At 38.5% G+C, this 19,983-nt stretch overlaps 1 long non-coding RNA gene across 2 annotated transcripts in view; it reads right to left on the reverse strand.

The window, feature by feature from the left end:
- Positions 1-14,426, reverse strand: part of LOC132482484 (uncharacterized) — a 119,892-nt gene extending 105,466 nt beyond the window's left edge. For both annotated transcript variants that reach the window (XR_009530924.1, XR_009530923.1), the window contains exons 1-2: positions 14,261-14,426; positions 6,109-6,267 (exon numbers count right to left, since the gene is read on the reverse strand). This is a non-coding gene — a long non-coding RNA (uncharacterized LOC132482484). The remainder of the gene's footprint in view (positions 1-6,108; positions 6,268-14,260) is intronic.
- Positions 14,427-19,983: the final 5,557 nt, after the last annotated feature.

Below are 19,983 nucleotides of genomic sequence, written 5' to 3' on the forward strand. Positions count from 1 at the left end.
CAAAAAAAAATAAACAAAACATGTGAACAGTCACCTCACCAAAGAAGATACACAGATGGCAAATAAGGATATGAAAAGATGTTCAACATCGTATGTTGTAAGAGAATTACAAATTAAAACAATGAAATACCACTACACACCTATTAGAATGGATAAAAAAAAATTTTTAAGACACATGCTAGCCAGGACAGAGCAACAGGAACTCTCACTCATTGTCAGTGAGAATACAAAATACAACAGCCACTTTGAAAGATAGTTTGGCAATTTATAACGAAACTAAACACATTCTTATCATACAATCCAGCAATCATGCTCTTTGGTATTTACCCAAAGGAGCTGAAAAGTTTTGTCTACACAACAACCTGCACAGGACTGTTTATAGCAGCTCTATTCAAAAAACTATGGACTTTAGTTAATAATAATATATCAATTGCCAAAATCTGAAAGCAACCAAGATGGTCTTTAGCTGGTGAATGGTAAGTAAACTATGGTACGTCCAGACAATGCAATATTATTCATTGCTAAAAAGAACTGACCTATCAAGCCATGAAAAGACATGAAGGAACCTTAAATGCATACTGTTAAGTGCAAGAAGACAGTCTGAAAAGGCCACACACTGTATAATTCTGACTACATGACATGGAAAAGAAAGGCAAAACTACAGAAACAGTAAAAGTATCAGTGCTTGTGAGGGATTGGGAGGTGGGGTGCACAGGAGAGGGAGGGATGAATAGATGGAGCCCAGGGGGAACTATTGTGTGTGATACTGTAATGCTGGATACATGACATAATGCATTTATCAAAACCCATAGAGATGTACAACACAAAGTGAACCTTAATATAAACTATGGACTATAGTTAATAATAATATATGAATAATGGTTCATTAGTTGTAACAAATGTATCACACTAATGCAAGATGAGCAAAAGTGCAATCTGTGTGACTGGGGAGAGGGGGCAGTATCATAATACTATCCATAGAGTTTCCATAGGAACTCTCTGTACTATCTGCTCGATTTTTCTGTAAATCTAAAACTGTTTTATAAAGTAAAATCTATTAATTTAAAATGTTTTTAGTTTAAGAAAAAAGAGACTTAAGTATGTAGTAGGGAGAAGGGGGACAGGCTTTCTCCAGAATTATCCACAGCAATATTGAAATGCCTGAGAAAAACAGAGCAAGTATAAAAAAGTTCTGAGGAAAAGAAAATGTGAACTAAAATTATTATGCCCATTGTTATTTAAGTACAAACACAAAAGAAAGTCATTATTCAACTTTAAAATACTCAAACAAATGCATCTGTGAGAATTTTATGAAAGAAAAAAGCCGAAATTATTTTTAAATGAAATTGACAAACAGCTACTAAAATTTAGATGGAAATGGAAAGAGCCTAGAATAGTTAAAGCAATTTTTTTAAAAGAGAAAAAAGTTGAAGGACATAAAGTACTTGACGTCAAGACTTAATAAAAAGCTACAGTAATCAAGAGCATGGTATTAGTAAAAGAGAAAAAAAACATAGACCAATGGAACAGAAATAGAGCAACAAATATGCGGACAAATTTCTTCTGACAACGGTATCAAGTCAATTCAATAAGAAAAGGGAAGTCTTTTCAAGCAATAATGCCAGAACAACTGAATATCCATATGCAAGAATAATAAGCATTGACTCTTACTTAATGCCAAATGCAAAAATTAACTTGAAATGGATCAAAGACCTAAACATAAGTAAAATTATAAAACTCCTAGAAGAAAACATAGAATATTTTTCCCACCTTGATGTAATATAAGTATTCCTTAGTAGCACAAACCATTAAAAAATTATGAAATGAATTTCATCTAAAAAACTTCTGATTTTTAGGGCCTCCCTGGTGGCGCAAGTGGTTAAGAGTCCGCCTGCCGATGCAGGGGATACGGGTTCGTGCCCCGGTCTGGGAGGATCCCATATGCCGCGGAGCGGCTGGGCCCGTGAGCCATGGCCGCTGGGCCTGCGCATCCGGAGCCTGTGCTCCGCAGCGGGAGAGGCCACAACAGTGAGAGGCCCGCATACCGCAAAAAGAAAAAAAAATAAAAATAAAAAAAAATAAAAAATAAAAATAAAAAACTTCTGATTTTTGAATGACATCTTTTAAGAAAACCAAAAGGCACACCAGAGAATGGGGGAAATATTCACAATACATATATCTCACAAAGGACTTGTATATGGAAAATATAAAGAAACATTCTACCTCAATACTAAGACAGACAACCCAATTAAAAATGGACAAAAAGGACTTCCCTGGCAGTCCGGTCCAGTCGTTAAGACTCTGCGTTTCCACTGCAGGGGGCGAGGGTTCAATCCCTAATCAGGGAACTAAAATCCTGCATGCCACACAGAGCAACCAAAACAAACAAACAAACAAACAAACAAAAAATTAGGACCTTTTATCAAAGAAGATATAGATGTCAAATAACTCATGGAAAGATACTCAACATCGTAGTCCCTAGGGAAATGAAAATTAAAATGCCAAGATACTACTAAACACCTATTAGAATGGCTTTAAGAAAAAAATATGAAGTGCTGGTGACGATGTAGAACATCTGGAAACTCCCATACATTTCAGGTGGGAATGTAAAATGGTAAAGCTTTTTTGGAAAACTGTCAGTCTCTCATAAAGTTAGATATACTCTTACAATATGACCCAGTAATCCTACAGCATGACAGAGTAATCCTACTCCTAGGTATTTCCCCAAGATAAAAATTAAAATATATCTCTATACCAAAACTGGTATGCAAATATTCAGAGGCAAAAACTGAAGACACCAAGAAGTCCTTCAACCAGTGAATGAATAAATGAAAAAACTATGGTTCTGTCTATTTTAAATTATTTGTAAATGATATCTAAATTGAAAAAAAGGAAGATAACTAACAAACTTGGAGAAAATATTTGTAATTTATCCATTTAAACACATAGAAGATTCTTTGATACTGCAGCAAAAAATTACCAAAACTTCAATAGATAAATGAGAAAAGCAGCAGCTACTAGCAAAAGAAAAACCCTATAAAAATGACATTTAAATATGAGAAAATGTTCAAACTCACTCAAAAATTTTAAAAATGCAAATTTAAAAAACACTGGATGTCATTACTCACCAGATTGGCAGTATTTTTAAAATATGAAAATTGGGAAATCTGAGTAAGATCAGTGCATTGTATCGATGTCAATGTCCTTGTTGTATTTCCTCAAGTTTTGCAAAATGTTACTGGGGAAAACTGGGTAAATAATACATGGGCTCTCTCTGTATTATTTCTTACAACTATATGTGAATTTACAACTATTCCAAAATAATCACACCACTGTATGTGACGGTGAAAAGACTGAAAAAAGTTTCATTAAGAGAGGTTTGGTTAAATGTTGTAAATACGTATAAAGGGAAAGTAAGAAGCCACTGCAAATATAAGCATATATGTGCATCTAATGCATTATGTATGCATATATATATGCACTTATGACCATGGTTTAAACAGCATGTTGGTAAGATCCTCCATTTGCTTAAAACAAATACACACATATACGCACATACATGTATATATTATATATAAGGAAAACACATTCAGCTGGTGAAGCTGTGAGGACATAGGCACTCTCACACACAGCTGGTGCAAATGCAAACTATACAATCATTTTGGAGGGATATTTGGCAATACTTAAGACAGCAAAAGCAATTAATAACTCTTATAGGAGCACCTGTAGATACATCTTCAACAATACAAAAATTTATATACACAAATTTATTCACTGTAGCCTTGTTTACAATTGGAAAACACTAAAAAGAATCTAACTGCCTACACACCAGAGATTAGTTAAATAAACTACAGTCCATCCAAACAATGAAGTATAAGGCAGTGTAACTGAGCAGGACGCTAAGGGGCCTTCCCAGGACATATTCCTCCCCCATATCCTCTGCTGTAGCTCCTCTCTGAAGTACCCAGATAACCATATCTCATGCATATTTCCTGAGCTTTTCAGGTGCTAAAAACCACCACCAAATGAAAGAAATTAACGACTTGATGATCATGCAGACCTTCTGGTGCATAAGGATTGATCATGTTAACTGCCCTGTTATCTCAACACCAATCAGAGAATTGTGCAGGAGCTGATCACAAACCCTGGGATTCCCCTCCCTCATCTTGCCTTTAAAAATGACTCCCCTCCTTCACCTTGCCTTTAAAAATGCTTTGCTGAAAAATTTGGGGAGTTCAGGGTTTTGGTGTTTTTTTTTAATATTTATTTATTTAGGCTGCAAAGTTTCTTAGCTGCGGCACGCTGGATCTTTGTTGCAGCATGCAGGATCTTTAGTTGCGGCATGCGGACTCTTAGTTGTGGCATGCCTGTGGGATCTAGTCCCCCAACCAGAGATCGAAACCAGGCCCCCTACATTGGGAGCACGGAGTCTTACCCACTGGACAACCAGGGGTTTTTGAGCAGGAGCCACCTGTATCTCCTTGCTTGGCCTTGCAATACTGTGCATCTTGTTCAGTAACAGCAGCAAAATTGAAAGTACACAAAGTATTTTCTCAAACCATAATATAATTCAACTAGAAATTAATAACAGAAAGATGACAGGAAACTCCCTAAAGAACTTAAATTTTAAAAACAATTATACCTTTAATTCTCAGAAGTTGAAATCTTTCTTGTATTTTTCATACTTCAACATAACATTTTTAGTCATTCCTTTACATTCATAACAACTGCTTTAAAGTCCTCAAAACATTAATTCTGTCATCTATGTCATTTCAGAGTCAGCTTCAATTAATAGGTTTTTCTCCTTATATTTTCTGGATCTATGCCAGCCTGACACTATTTTTTAAATCTGCTTTATTCACTTTTCAGAAGTAAAACTTTTGTTTCCTTCCCACTCTTTTCCAACATATCAGTAGTTAAAAATTACTGGCATAAGATAGTTATACAATCCGATTAAAAAATGAGCAGAAGAGCCAAATAACATTTTTCCAAAGAAGACATACAGACAGCCAACAGATACATGAAAAGATGTTCAACATCATTAATCATCAGGGAAATGCAAATCAAAACCACAATGAGATATCACCTCATAGCTATTAGAATGACTATTAACAAAAAGACAAGAAATAAGTGTTGCTGAGTATGTAGAGAAAAGGGAACACTTATGGACTGCTGGTAGGAATGTAAACTGATACAGCCACTATGGAAAACAGTATGAAGGTTCCTCAAATAATTAAAAACAGAACTACCATATGATCCAGCAAGTCCACTTCTGGGTACTTATCTGAAGGAAACAAAAACACTAACTCAAAAAGATATTCACACCCCATGATCACTGCTGCATTATTTACAATAGCCAAGACATGGAAACAACTTAAATGTCCACCAACAGATGAATGGATAAAGAAATTGTGGTATTTTATGTATATGTAAAATATATACATAAAAATATATACTATACAAATATATACTATATATATGCACACCATATATATATATATGGTGTGCATATATAGAATACATAAATACAATGAAATGTTATTCAGCCATAAAAAAGAAAGAAATCGGGCCTCCCTGGTGGCGCAGTGGTTGAGAGTCCGCCTGCCGATGCAGGGGACACGGGTTCGTGCCCCGATCCCGGAGGATCCTACATGCCGCGGAGTGGCTGGGCCCGCGAGCCATGGCCGCGGAGCCTGTGTGTCCGGAGCCTGTGCTCCGCAACGGGAGAGGCCACAGCAGTGAGAGGCCCGCGTACAGCAAAAAAAAAAAAAAAAAGAAAGAAATCTTGCCATTTGTGACAATATGGATGGACCTTGAGGGCATTATGCTAAGGGAAATAAGTCACACAGAGAAAGACAAATGCTGTATGATCTCTCTTATATGTGGAATCTTTAAAAAAATCATAGATACAGCGAACAGATTAGTGGTTGCCAAAGGCAGAGGCGGAGGGTGGGAGAAATGGGAAAAGAAACTAAGACACCTGTAGACAGCATCAAGCATACCAACACACAAAATGAGAGGTCCAAAAGAAAAGGAGGGAGAGAAAGGGATATCAAGAATATTTGAAGAAAAAAGGGAAAAAAAGGAAGTCAATGTTGACAGACTCACTGAGAGACCAGATGACATGTTCTCCAGCATCACACCTCTGAAAAATTTTCTCTGGTATGTGTCCAGCAAGGCCTTCAATTCTTGACTGAAATCCACATTCACTTCCATGGGTCACTGCTTTCTAAAACATCATGGATACTCTGCTTCCAAGAGGGCTTCCTGGAAAAGTTCCAAGGGAGGGTAGTTGATATGATAGCGCTGGAGAATGGGACTATATGTATAGAGTTTGGTGTTTCAGGCATATATGTCTCTCTGCTGACTTTCCATGTGCCCTTTAGACATAATCAGGGATATATACACATTCTGAACAACATTTACTGAAAAGAAATATCACATGAGGTATGGTGCAAAATAACCTGGAAATGTTCAAATCAAGTCATAATTCTCACTTCCAGACAGGTTATAAATTTTGAGAACATATTAACAAAACTGTCTTCCCCATCCATTTCAAATACACCTACAGATACATCATAAAGCAAACAATATCCTTGAGCTGTCAATATTCAACCATGACTATGGGTGGATCAGTCCCCATATAAACCTCAAGTTCCTCATCTGTGAAATGGTTTAACAATTATTTAGAACTTTTAAGAGTTCCAATGAGTTGATGAGTAAAGTACGTCCTATGTAGCAAATACTCAATAAATAGAAGTGATAGATCTATTTTTATTAAAATGACAGAGAACCTTGAAGCAATGTTCAGAATCCTGCAGGACTAAACAGGCTTCATATATAACTTGGGATCTGCAGTTGTAACCTCTCTCATCTCTGTACAACTCAGGTGTTCATTATAAGGTATAAGACATATCAATACAATTCAGAAGCACAAGCCAGAGGGCCATGAGACTTCTTTATTGAAAGATGGGCCCAGCCTGACCCCTCTCAATTTTCTCAGTGATCTCCAAATATCAGTTATCTTTGTCTGCTTTGTCTTCATCCTATCAATCTGTGAAAAGGTAATAGAAATCTCTTTATTTAGTCTAATGAAAGCTGTTCTCTCCAATCCTTCAATATTCTTCACAGGTCCCCAAATTATATTTTGTATACTATTTTGTTATCCATAATGCAGACCAAAACTAAGGAAGCAATATTCCCTATGCCTTCCATTCAGTTTTCAAATATGAATAAAGGGTAATTACAAAAAAAGAATATTTGATGAAACAATGCCCAATCTACATAGCATAAGAAATTCAATGAATCCCAAATAGAAGAAACTCAAAAAAGATCCACATTGAGCTGTAGTATAATCAAAATGTTGAAACCCAAGAAAAAGAGAGAATCTTTTTTTTTTTTTTTTTTTTTGGCTGCATTGGGTCTTCGTGGCTGCGTGCAGGCTTTCTCTAGTTACTGAGAGCAGGGGCTACTCTTCATTGTGGTGCGCGGGCTTCTCACTGTGCTGGCTTCTCTTGTTGCGGAGCACAGGCTCTAGGCACACAGGTTTCCGTAGTCGTGACTCACAGGCTCTAGAACGCAGGCTCAGTAGTTGTGGCACACGGGCTTAGTTGCTCTGCTGCATGTGGGATCTTCCCAGACCAGGGCTCAAATCCGTGTCCCCTGCATTGGCAGGTGGATTCTCAACCACTGCACCACCAGCGAAGCCCCCCCGCTTTTTATAAATTTATGCATTTATTTATTTATTTTTGGCTGCACTGGGTCTTCATTGCTGCACGCCGGCTTTCTCTAGTTGTGGCAAGCATGAGCTACTCTTCACTGTGATGAACAGGCTTCTCATTGCAGTTGCTTCTCTTGTTGCGGAGCACAGGCTCTAGGCATGCAGGCTTCAGTAGCTGTGGTGCGTGGGTTCAGTAGTTGTGGCTCGTGGGCTCTAGAGTGCAGGCTCAGTAGTTGTGGCGCACGGGCTTAGTTGCTCCGCAGCATGTGGGATCTTCCCGGACCAGGGATCGAACACATGTCCCCTGCATTGGAAGTCCCTCTTTTCTTGCTTTTAAGATTCTCTTTTTGGACTTTCCTGGTGGTCCAGTGGGAGAGAATCCACCTTCCAATGCAGGGGACATGAGTTCGATCCCTCATCGGGGAACTAAGATCCCACATGCCATGGGGCAACTAAGCCCACACACCACAACTACTGAGCTCACGTGCCTCAACTACAGAGCGCACACACTCTGGAGCCTGTGCGCCACAACTATAGAGCCCAAGCGCCACAACTAGAGAGAGAAAACCCACGCACCACAACTAGAGAGAAGCCCGCGCTCCACAATGAAAGATCCCGCACGCCTCAACAAAGACCCCACGTGCCTCAACTAATACCCGACGCAGCCAAATAAAAAAGCAAGAAAATAGAAGTAACTCATCCTCAGAAACCATGGAGGCCAGAGGCAGTGGAATGACATATTTTAAATGCTGGAACAAAAAAAAAGTTCTGAATGGTACAGATGAACCAGTTTGCAAGGCAGAAATAAGAGACACAGATGTAGAGAACAAATGTATGGACACCAAACACCAAGGAGGGAAGGGGGGTGGTGGGATGAATTGGGAGATTGGGATTGACATATATACACTAGTATGTATAAAACAGATAACTAATGAGAACCTGCCGTATAACACAGGGAACTCCACTTCACTGTACAGTAGAAACTAACACAACATTGTAAAACAGCTAAACCCCAATAATAAAAAATAATAAAAAATAAAGTCAAGAAGAAGCCAGAAAGGAAAAATAAAAATTAAAAAAGCTCTGAATCAACAAATCTATTTCTGACAAAACAATCTTTCACACAGAAGGGCAAGAAATCGACTTATGGCATGACAGCGTGAGGAGCTCGAGTGTCCTGCTCCCCACTGAAACTGACGAAAACTGTTAAAAAAAGAAACCCAACCATTTAAAGCCTCTGGAAATGGTTCTAAGGACAAAGAACAAATGAAGAAACATCTATTCAAGAACATCTTTTAAAATTCACTAAGAAAGGTAAGCCTACGGTATTTGAACCAAGACTACATTCTCCCTCCCACCGTTCTTCTCCCATCCCAGCTCAAGGAACGGGAGACTCTACTCAAGACTCCTGAAGCCAAGAACACAGGGCTCCCTCTCCACCCTCCCCACCCACCTCCCCCAGTCCCATTTAGAGAGCTTTCTTCCCTGGAAGAACAGGGCATCGGAGTTTCCCATCCAGCCACCAGCTGCCTATTGCTAGGGCTGAGTCCTGAACAAGTGTGGTTTAGAGGAACGGTTTCCCTTCTGCCACCTAACCCCAGGTGGTGGAATGTAGACTCTAATTGGGTGTGGTACATGGAGACTACTGGGACCCTGAACATCCTTGCCCTGGGCTGTGAGAGAAAGGCAAACTGAGAGGACCTCTGGTGGCACCCTCCCCTCCACTAAGTGCTCAGCTAACCGAGCAGAATTGTCTCTCAGAGAGAAACTTGCCATTGTCCAGAGAAACTTGCTATTGTCCCTACCCCCACCTCCAGAGACCAGACTCAGAGCTTTTGCTTGAGGGAAGAAGCAGACATTAAAACGGAGCGCCTATTCTCTTCTCAAAGGAACTGAACTGACTTCATTTGCAAGACCACGGAGAAAGTCAAGCCTAGAGGAGCCCTGAAACAACAGTGAGGTTGTAAAGAAAGGCAATTGGGAGAAGATTCAAAATATAGGCTAAACTGTAGGTCAGCTAGTTTGCAGGTGAGAACTGGGCAATAAGGCAAATGGGAGGAACCCTCCTACAGCCAGAACAAATATCAAACACTAACTTCAGCAACTATTTCTTCAAATGACCCACTATTTGATTGAATTAGTTTTCAGAATAGTTTATGCCCTAGGGCATTATGGAAAACAATTAAACAATCAGTTCACAGTAAGTGGAGCTTGGCTGCTGGGTGTGGTGAGAGACAGTCTGCTCTAACAAAACCCCTGTCATCCTAGGTTGGTGGTGGGTATATTCAAATTGCATCTCCCCAAGGAGCAACATCAGGGAACTAACCTTGTGGGAAAGGAGACTACAATGAGATACCTCTTCAAACCCTCTAGGATGGCCAGAATTGGATAAGTCAGATAATGACAAGTGTTGGTAGAATGTGGACAGGTTAGAGCCCTCATACTGCCGGTATGAGTGTAAAATGATGCAGCCACTTTGGAAAAAAGTCTGACAGTGTCTCAAACTATTAAACACAGAGTTAACATATGATCCAGCAATAACACTCTTAAGTATACACCTAGAAAAATGAAAACATGTATCTACACAGAAACTTGTACACAAATGTTTTAGCAGAATTATTCTTTTTTTATTATTATTATTTATTTATTTATGGCTGTGTTGGGTCTTCATTTCTATGCGAGGGCTTTCTCTAGTTGTGGCAAGTGGGGGCCACTCTTCATTGCAGTGCACGAGTCCTCTCACTATCACAGCCTCTCTTGTTGCAGAGCACAGGCTCCAGACGCGCAGGCTCAGTAATTGTGGCTCACGGGCCTAGTTGCTCCGCGGCATGTGGGATCTTCCCAGACCAGGGCTCGAACCCGTGTCCCCTGCATTGGCAGGCAGATTCTCAACCACTGCGCCACCAGGGAAGCCCCAGAATTATTCTTGATAGCCTAAAGGTGGAAACAACCCAAATGTCCATAGATGGATGAACAGATAAACAAAATGTAGTATATCCATACTATGAATGGAACATTATTCAGCCATAAATGGGATGAAGTACTGATACATACTACAACGTGGATGAACTTTTAAGCATTATGCTAAGTGAAAAAAGCCAATCACAAAAGGCCATATATTATATGATTCTATTCATATGAAATGCTCAAAACTGGGAAATTTATAGAGATAAAAAGTAGATTAGTGGTTACCTAGGGATGGGCAGGTGGGATTGAAGGGGGTATGGGTTTATGGCTAAAGCATATGGACTTCCTCTTGGAGTGATGAAAATGTTCTAAAATTGACTGTGGTGATGGTTGCACATATACTAAAAACTATTGAATTGTATACTTTAAATGGGTGATTGTATGCTATGGGTGATTGTATGCTATGAATTATACTTCAATACATCTGTCAAAAGAGAACTGAAGGAAAAATTAAGACATTCCCAGATAAACAAAAGCTTAGGAAGTTCACTGCTAACAGACTTACCCTACAAGAATTGCCAAAGGGAGTTCTTCAGGCTAAAATGAAAGGATAATAGTAACTCAAAAGTATATGAAGAAATAAAGAACATGGGTAAAGGTAACTACATAGGTAAATATAAAAGCCAGTATTATTGTACTTTTGGTTTGTAACTCTTATTTTTTTCTATATGATTTAAAAACAAATGGACAGGCTGATTCTAAAATTCACATGGAATTACAAGAGGCCCTGAATAGCCAAAACAATATTAAAAAAGGACAAAGTTGGAGGACTGACACTTCTCAATTTTAAAAATTAGCACAATCTACAGCAATCAAAACAGTGGCACTGGGGGCTTCCCTGGTGGCGCAGTGGTTGAGGGTCCGCCTGCCAATGCGGGGGACGCGGGTTCGTGCCCCGGTTCAGGAGCATCCCACATGCCACAGGGCGGCTGGGCCCGTGGGCCATGGCCGCTGGGCCTGCGCGTCCAGAGCCTGTGCTCCGTGGCGGGAGAGGCCGCAGTGGTGAGGGGCCCGTGTACCGCAAAAAAACCCAAACAAACGAAGAAAAACAGTGGCACTGGAATAAGGATAGAAACAGGTGGGGTCTGAAAGGCCAAAAACAAACCCATACATCTATGGCCAACTGATTTCAACAAGGGTGCCAAGACCATTCAATGGGGGAATTAACAGTCTCTTCAACATATGGTGCTGGGATAATTGGCTATGCACATGTAAAAGAATGAAGTTGGACCCCACATCATATATAAAAATTAACTCAAAATGGATCTATGACATAAATGTAAGAGCTAAAACCATAGAACACTTAGAAGAATAAATAGGGATAAATCTTCATGACCTTGAATTTGGCAAAGAATTCTTAGATTTGACACCAAAAGTACAAGCAACAAAAGAAAAAAAAATAGACTAAGTGGACTTCAGACTTTAAAAATCTGTACACCAAAGGACATTACCAAGAACGTGTAAAAAACATATACAGAATGGGGAAAAATTTGCAAATTACATATATGATCAGTCTACTATCCATAATATATAAAGAATTTATAACTCAACAACAAACACTCAAATTTAAAAACGGGCAAAGGGCTTGAATAGACATCTCTGCAAAGAAAATATACAAATGGCCAACAAGTACGTGAAGATGCCCCAAATCATTAGTGATTAGGGAAATGCAAATCTAAACCACAATGACATATAACTTCAAACACACTAGAATGGTTGTAATTTTAAAATTAAACAAACAAACAAAAACAGGAGATAAGTGTTGGCAAGGAGGTACGGTAATTCTAGGTTTAACTTATAGAGAAATTGTCAAACTGTTTTCCACAGTGGCTGCACCATTTTATATCCCAGCAACAATGTATGAGAGTTCCAATTTCTCTACTTCCTTGCCAGCACTTGTTTCCTGGTTTTGGTTTTTTAATAAATTAGATTCTGTCCTCAATTTAGAAGAAATTTCACTTGGCCCCTGTTACTGTTACCCAGATAACAGGCACTTAAAAATTCATCTTTTTTATTGACTTTTAAAATTTTCTCTTCAAAATGTATAAAAAATAACGCATGCTAGAAAAAGTTCATTATGTCACAAAAGTTTCAGAAATGCATGGGAAAAAGAATCACTTTAAAATAATGGTTACCTCTGGGGAAGAGGTGAGAGATGCAATCAGGGATGGGTACACAGGGGACTTCAACTATAATGGTAATGTTTAATTTTTTATGTTTGGTTGGTGAGAAAAGAGATTCACTGTATTATTCTTTATATGTTTGTATATACCTTAAGTATTTCATAACATATATAGAAAGCCCCCCAAAAAAGACAAAGAAAAGAAAGTTAATCTAACATTCCTTCACCACTCACTACCACCACCAAAAACAAAAACACTAAATCATACTAGATAGAGTACTCTACAACTTACTTTTCTCACATAACAATACATTACAGCATTCTCTAAATCAAGAGTGTAAAGAGGTAAATCTGTTTCCACAGCTTCAAAATATTTCATAATACGAATGCCCCACAATTTATTCAAACATCCTCCTATTGATGGATATACAGGCTGTTTCCAGTTACCTGTCACAAAAACAAAGCTACAAAGGCATCCTTGTTCATATGTCCTTATACAATGGTACATTTATTTCTGTAGGATGTATTCTTAAAAGTCAGACTATTAGGTTCCAGTATTTAGTCAAGTGGTATCTGTATTTTTTATTTCCCTAAACACTGGCAGATTATTTTTTCAAAAGGTTACAGCAATTCGTACTCTCCAGCAACGTATGAGTGAGATATGGGCATTTCTTGAGTGAAATTTCTTTTAACTACCTAAGCATTTAATAGATTAAATTCAGTTTTACTGTCTTCCCCATACAGTAAACATGTTATGATATTATGCTTAACATAAATTTATTTTCACCAAGAGATCTGAACACGGGAAATTTAGCTCTTTTCTTACTCATTGAGTAATCAAACTAACAATCCACAAAATAACATAGCAACTCCCACAAATATTATCTATACACACACACAAACACACACACACACACACCTCTACCTCTGACATGCTTCCAGAACAAATGTTAAGTATTATATGCCCAAAAGTCCTTATTTGGGGTATATATAAAGGGCATAGAAAAAAATTTTTAATCTAGCCCACAATGAATATGTTACAAACTGACTGGTTTGTCAAAGCTACTAAGTTTGCACATGAAAGGCAGCCCGAAGGAATTAAGGACGGGTAGGCCCAACAGGTTAGGCAGTTCCTGAAAGTGCTCGAGGGAGACAGAATTTTTCATTTTAGGGCGTCATGGTGTCAAAAAAAACCCATTTTAAAAAGTAAAACAAAGAGGAAAACGACCCAGGATCGCTCCCAGGAGCTAGTTTGTGCAACCACCTATCCTAATCCGTGACAGTAAGGTGATTAAGGAGAGAGAAATTATTCTCCGATATTTTGAAGAGAGGAGAGAGAGAAAGATAAAATGCAGGCCGGCTCCTCCCCCACTCAGGCAGGCCACGCGATCCCGAAGTGTGTAACCTTGCTAACGGTGACTTTTCTACCCGATGTGAGGTTCAGCACTCACCACAACACAAATATCGGCGAGTTCTTGGACTCTCCTTAGTAGATTCGTCCTTTGGCCGCCTTTCCATATCTGGTACGCCTGCAGCGTTTACACGCCATGCGAACGCCGCCATCTTAGGTCTTAGATGAGCTCTAAGGGATAGGGCGATAGAAACCTGAGTTGGGCGTCACAGCCAAATAGCGCCGGCACCGAACCGCCGTGCACTGCCCAAATGGCTCCCCCAGCAACGTGACCCAGGCGCCCTGCGGCCCCTCCCCAGTGTTCCTGACCAATTGCGCTTCCTGTTACAGCGTTTATCTCCGCTGAAATTCCCTCGTTATTTCCCATTTTCTTTCCCTTCATTTCTTTCTTCTTTTTCCATTCCAAATTGCTTTTATCTTTGCCCCGACTCCTTTCCACATTTCTAGATATCTCTCATTCTAGTCAACTTTCATTTACCTCACATGTGTATAGCATTTTTTAATAGACAAACCTATCTTTCTGTTATTTTACCAAATTATCACAACATTATAAGGTAAGCTGGGAACTGATGTTCCCTGTTTTATCGATGAGGAAACTAAGGCTTAGAGAGATGAACCAATTTTCCAAAAGCTGCAACAGCTAGTGAGTGTTAGACTGTACAAAACCTAATTCTTTTCATTCCACTGAGCTCCGTGCTCCTATAGATCATGGTCTACTTCAACCAGCTAATTGAAAAAATGAGAAAACTGTACAGAGATGGGAAGGGTTTAGGCCTAAATTCATACAATAAATCAATGACAAAACTGGATTCAAAACAAGATGCTTCCTTGTTTAATTCTGTAACAGAAAGCGTCCTTATAAAGTGGTTGGGATGCTGTTCTCCAGCCCAAAAGTCCTTCTTTTAGACTTCGCTCAACTTCTGACTCCTCTAAGAAGCCTCTATATTAATCAAAACGTGTATCTTTTTTGGTCCCTCTCCATGAGGAAAAATACACTAGCTGGATGCCAGCCCCCAAAACATTTTCTTAAACTGAGACTCAAACTTGTTTGTGCAAAATTACATGTGAATGGTGTGGAAGGTTAGTGGGGGAAGGTTCGTGCTGCACAGTTAAGGAAAAGACAATTTAGAGGTCTTAATTCCTTTCCAAAGGATTAGTTTCTACATTCTAAAATTATCATTAGTTTTCTACAAGAACCCAGCATAGAACACCTCTTATTCTATTCATTTACATCATTACTTTCCCTTTCTTTATGTTGATATTGTCACCCTCAAATAGGAAGTAATGGTAGAGAACTGTATAAACATCTGGGCCTTGATGTGTGGCCATTTTCGTGTAAAATACTGCATAGACCCGACCTGTGTTGTCAGTAATGTGTGTAGTGAGGTGAAAAGGACTTAGCTTAGCTTAAAGTATGTCATTTCCTGGGGTTTAGACATGTTTGAGCACAGTTTGGAAACTGGTTGGTAGGGCAGACACCAGAAATCAATTGCAAGAACTGCTGAACTCTTGAGAAAGAATTCATTTTAAGAGAGGATGGAGTCAGGCAGACAGCCTAGGGTAAATGGAGGGTCAATTCTGGGTATTGCAGATCTGTGACTTCAACTATCTTTTCCCATCAAGTGGCATATCTCTTGGTTGTACTACAAAATGTATTTATTTTAAGCTAGGTACACAACATCTCTCTGCAGTGATTTAATGGTAAGTAGAAAGGTGGAGAAAAATAAGTGAAACCTATTACAGTTTTGCTCTGATGACTCTCAGGATGTTTTCTGTCTGTAAAAATGACTGGATTTAAAGAAATATATATAAATAAATAATCAGCAGGAAGCATTAGTAGAACAATAGGCTTGTAAAACTGCTAGTCAATTTTAGGGGAAAAAAACCACTGATGCACTGGTTTTATTTAGTGGTGTTTCAAATTGAAAGGTGCAGTATGACTGATTCACTTTGTTATAAAGCAGAAACTAATAAAAAAAATAAAAAATAAATAAATAAATAAAAATAAAATAAAATAAAATAAAAAATTGAAAGGTTCTGGACCCAGAGACCTAGGAGCAGAAAAGCCCTATTAATTTACAGCCAAAATGGAAGCTTCGTACCCCTGCCTCCACCCACTCACATTTCCCCTAGTCTGCCTACCTTGATTCCAACCCAAGAAAAATTCCTCCAGAAAACACCAGAGACAGAGATTCGTTTGCTCCTCAAGGCTGATCCTCTTAGCTTCCTGGACTCTACTGGTGCAGTCAGTACCTGTTCCATTCTCTATGAGAGTCCAATTTTCCTCTTTCATAAGTAATTGTTCCAAAAGTAGTAAAACTGTCTCCTGCAAGGATATAAAATCCAAATAGGCAAAAGAAGAGTTGGGGTTTCACCATCATCCAGCCACATTTAGCAGGCACTTACTTATAAAGGGCTCTAAGCTGGAGAATTTACAAAGATAATTGCACAGACCTCTGGGAAAATAGTTTCTGTTACCTTTGCATTCATACCTAAGGCAAATAAATGAATAATGGATCTATAAATGACAATCAAAATAATTGATGCATGCAAAGTTAGACTCTGCATTTGATTTGAATACATTCATTTGAAACATGAGTTGGGAAAAAGTACAATTTGTTGTGGCAAATGGGAGAGCAGATATAACAGTTCATTCATTCATTAAGAACTTACATGTAAAGAATAGGGCTACACAAGAGGTTAGTAGAGAGTACAAATATGAATGAAACTAAGTATTGGTCCTCAAGGAGATTAGATTCAAGTTGGGGAGGGGAAAATAAGAGGAGTTCTAAAGAATTATAAGCAGTATCTTTGTATCAGGCACTGTACTAGGTACAAGGTGGGAATAAAAGTGAGGCTTGAGTGTGTTAGCCTCAGGGAATATACAGACTAGTGGGGCAAAATAAAACCTGAAGGTTGGGTAATATTTTTATTAGGGGACTCAAGGAGAGGAAAAGTATTTAATACACATATTTCAACACCTAAAATGATTTATAAAGTCATACATTTTGCAAAGCTGTACTAAGTGATGCAGCGAATGTGAAGAACAACAACAAAAAGAAATCTATGAATATACTGCAAACCAATGAGTGCAATATATTAGAAGGAAAATATATCATGAGACATCTAAAAATCACACTATTTACATTATGTGTAAAGTCGACCTATCCTGAAGCACTTTAAAGATTTTTTAAATTGAAATATAGTTGACTTACAATATTATATTAGTTTCAGGTGTACAACATAGTAATCGATATTTTTATAGATTGTACTCCATAAAAATTATTATAAAATATTGGCTACATTCTCTGTGCTATACATTACATCCTTGTAACACATCTATTTTATATCTAGTAGTTTGTACCTCTTAATCCCTCTCACCCATTTTGCCCCTCCCCCCACCTCTCTCCCTTGTGGCAACCACCAGTCTGTTCTCTGTATCTGTGACTCTGTTTCTGCTTTGTTATTTTTGTTCATTTGTTTTATTTTTTAGATTCCACATATAAGTGAAAACACACAGTATTTGTCTTTCCCTGTCTGACTTATTTCACTAATCATAATACCCTCCAAGTTCATCCATGTTGTCACAAATGGTAAGATTTCATTTCTTGTTTATGGCTGAGTGATAATCCATTGTAAATATATACCACATCTTCTTTATCCATTCATCTGCTGATGGACACTTTGGTTGCTTCCGTATCTTGGCTATTGTAAATAATGCTGCTATGAACTTTGGGGTGCCTGTATCTTTTTGAATTAGTGTTTTCATTTTCGTTGGCTAAATAACCAGGAGTGGAATTGCTGGATTGTATGGTAGTTCTATTTTTATTTTTTATTTATTTATTTTTTTTGTGGTACGTGGGCCTCTCACTGTTGTGGCCTCTCCCGTTGCGGAGCACAGGCTCCGGACGCGCAGGCTCAGCGGCCATGGCTCATGGGCCCAGCCGCTCCACGGCATGTGGGATCTTCCCGGACCGGGACACGAATCTGTGTCCCCTGCATCGGCAGGTGGACTCTCAACCACTGCGCCACCAGGGAAGCCCTATTTTTAATTTTTTGAGTAATCTCCATACTGTTTTCCATAGCAGTTGTACCAATTTACATTTCCACCAACAGTGTACTAGGGTTCCCTTTTCTCCACATCCTTGCCAGCACTTGTTGTTATCTTTTTGACAAAAGCCATCTGACAGGTGTGAGGTGATATCTCACTGTGATTTTGATTTGCATTTCCCTGATGATTAATGATTTGAAACTCCTTTTTCATTGAGATATAATTCAGACACCATAAAATTCACATTTCAAAGAGTATGATTCAGCGGTTGTTAGTATACTCATAGACTTGTGTAATCCTTACCACTATCTAATTTCAAAACACTTTCATCACCCCAAAAGGAAATTCCATAACTATTATCAATTATTCCCTCTTTCCCGAAACAAGTCCCTGGCAAATACTAATTTTTTTTCTGTCTCTATGGATTTACCCCTTCTGAATATTTCATATAAAGTAAATCATGCAATAGGTGGCATTTTGTGCCTGACTTCTTTTACTTAGCATAGTAATATGTATATTTGAGTTGTTTCTACTTCTTAGCTATAATGAATAATGCTTCTATGAACATTCATGTATGAGTTTTTGTGTGGATATATATTTTCAATTCTCTAGGGAATATACCTAGGAGTGGAACTGCTGGGTAATATGGAAACACTGTGTTGAACCCTTTGAAGAATTGCCAAACTGTTTTCCAAGGTACTGCATCATTTTACATTCCCACCAGCAGTGGAACAGGGTTCCAGTTTTTCCATATCCTTGCTAACATTTTTCATTTTAATTATAGCCAGCCTAGTAGGTGTGAAGTAGCATCTCACTGTAGTTTTGATTTGCATTTCCCTGATGGCTAATAATGTAGAACATCTTTTTATGTGCTTATTGGTCATTTGTATATCTTTTTCCGAGAAATGTCTATTCAAACACATTGCCCATTTTTTGATCAGGTTATTGGTCTTTTACCATTGAGTCATAAGAGTTTTATATATATTCTGGATACATGTCCATTATCAGATATATGGTTTGCAAATATTTAATCTGATTCTATGGGTGTGTTCAATTTCTTGTGTGTCCTCTAGAGGACAAAAAATTTTAATTTTGATTAAGTATAATTTATCTGGGTTTTTTGGTATGTGTTGTTCCTTGGGCTTTTGATGTCATATTTAAGAAACCATTGTCTCACCTGAGGGCGTGAAGATGTACACCTAAGTTTTCTTCTAAGAGTTTTACAGTTTTAGCACTTACACTTAGATCTTTGATCTATTTTGAATTAATTTTTGTATATTGTGGGAAATAAGGATCCAACTTATTTCTTTTTTTTTTAAGCAATTTTTAAATTTATTTATTTATATATTGGCTGCATTGGTTCTTCGTTGCTGTGTGTGGGCTTTCTCTGGTTGTGGCAAGTGGGAGCTACTCTTCGTTGCAGTGTGCGGGCTTCTCATTGTGGTGGCTTCTCTTGTTGCAGAGCGCGGACCCTATAGTGCACAGGCTCAGTAGTTGTGGCTCGCAGGCTCTAGAGCGCAGGCTCAGTAGTTGTGGCACATGGGCTTAGTTGCTCTGCAGCATATGGGATCTTCCTGACCAGGGCTCAAACCCATGTCCCCTGCATTGGCAGATGGATTCTTAACCACTGTGCCACCAGGGAAGTCCCAAGACTAGTCTTTCTTTGTTGAAAATTAGTTGAACATAAATGTGAGAGCTTATTTCTGAACTCT

This window comes from Mesoplodon densirostris, chromosome X (genome assembly GCF_025265405.1).
Source record: "Mesoplodon densirostris isolate mMesDen1 chromosome X, mMesDen1 primary haplotype, whole genome shotgun sequence".
Classification (NCBI taxonomy): domain Eukaryota; kingdom Metazoa; phylum Chordata; class Mammalia; order Artiodactyla; family Ziphiidae; genus Mesoplodon; species Mesoplodon densirostris.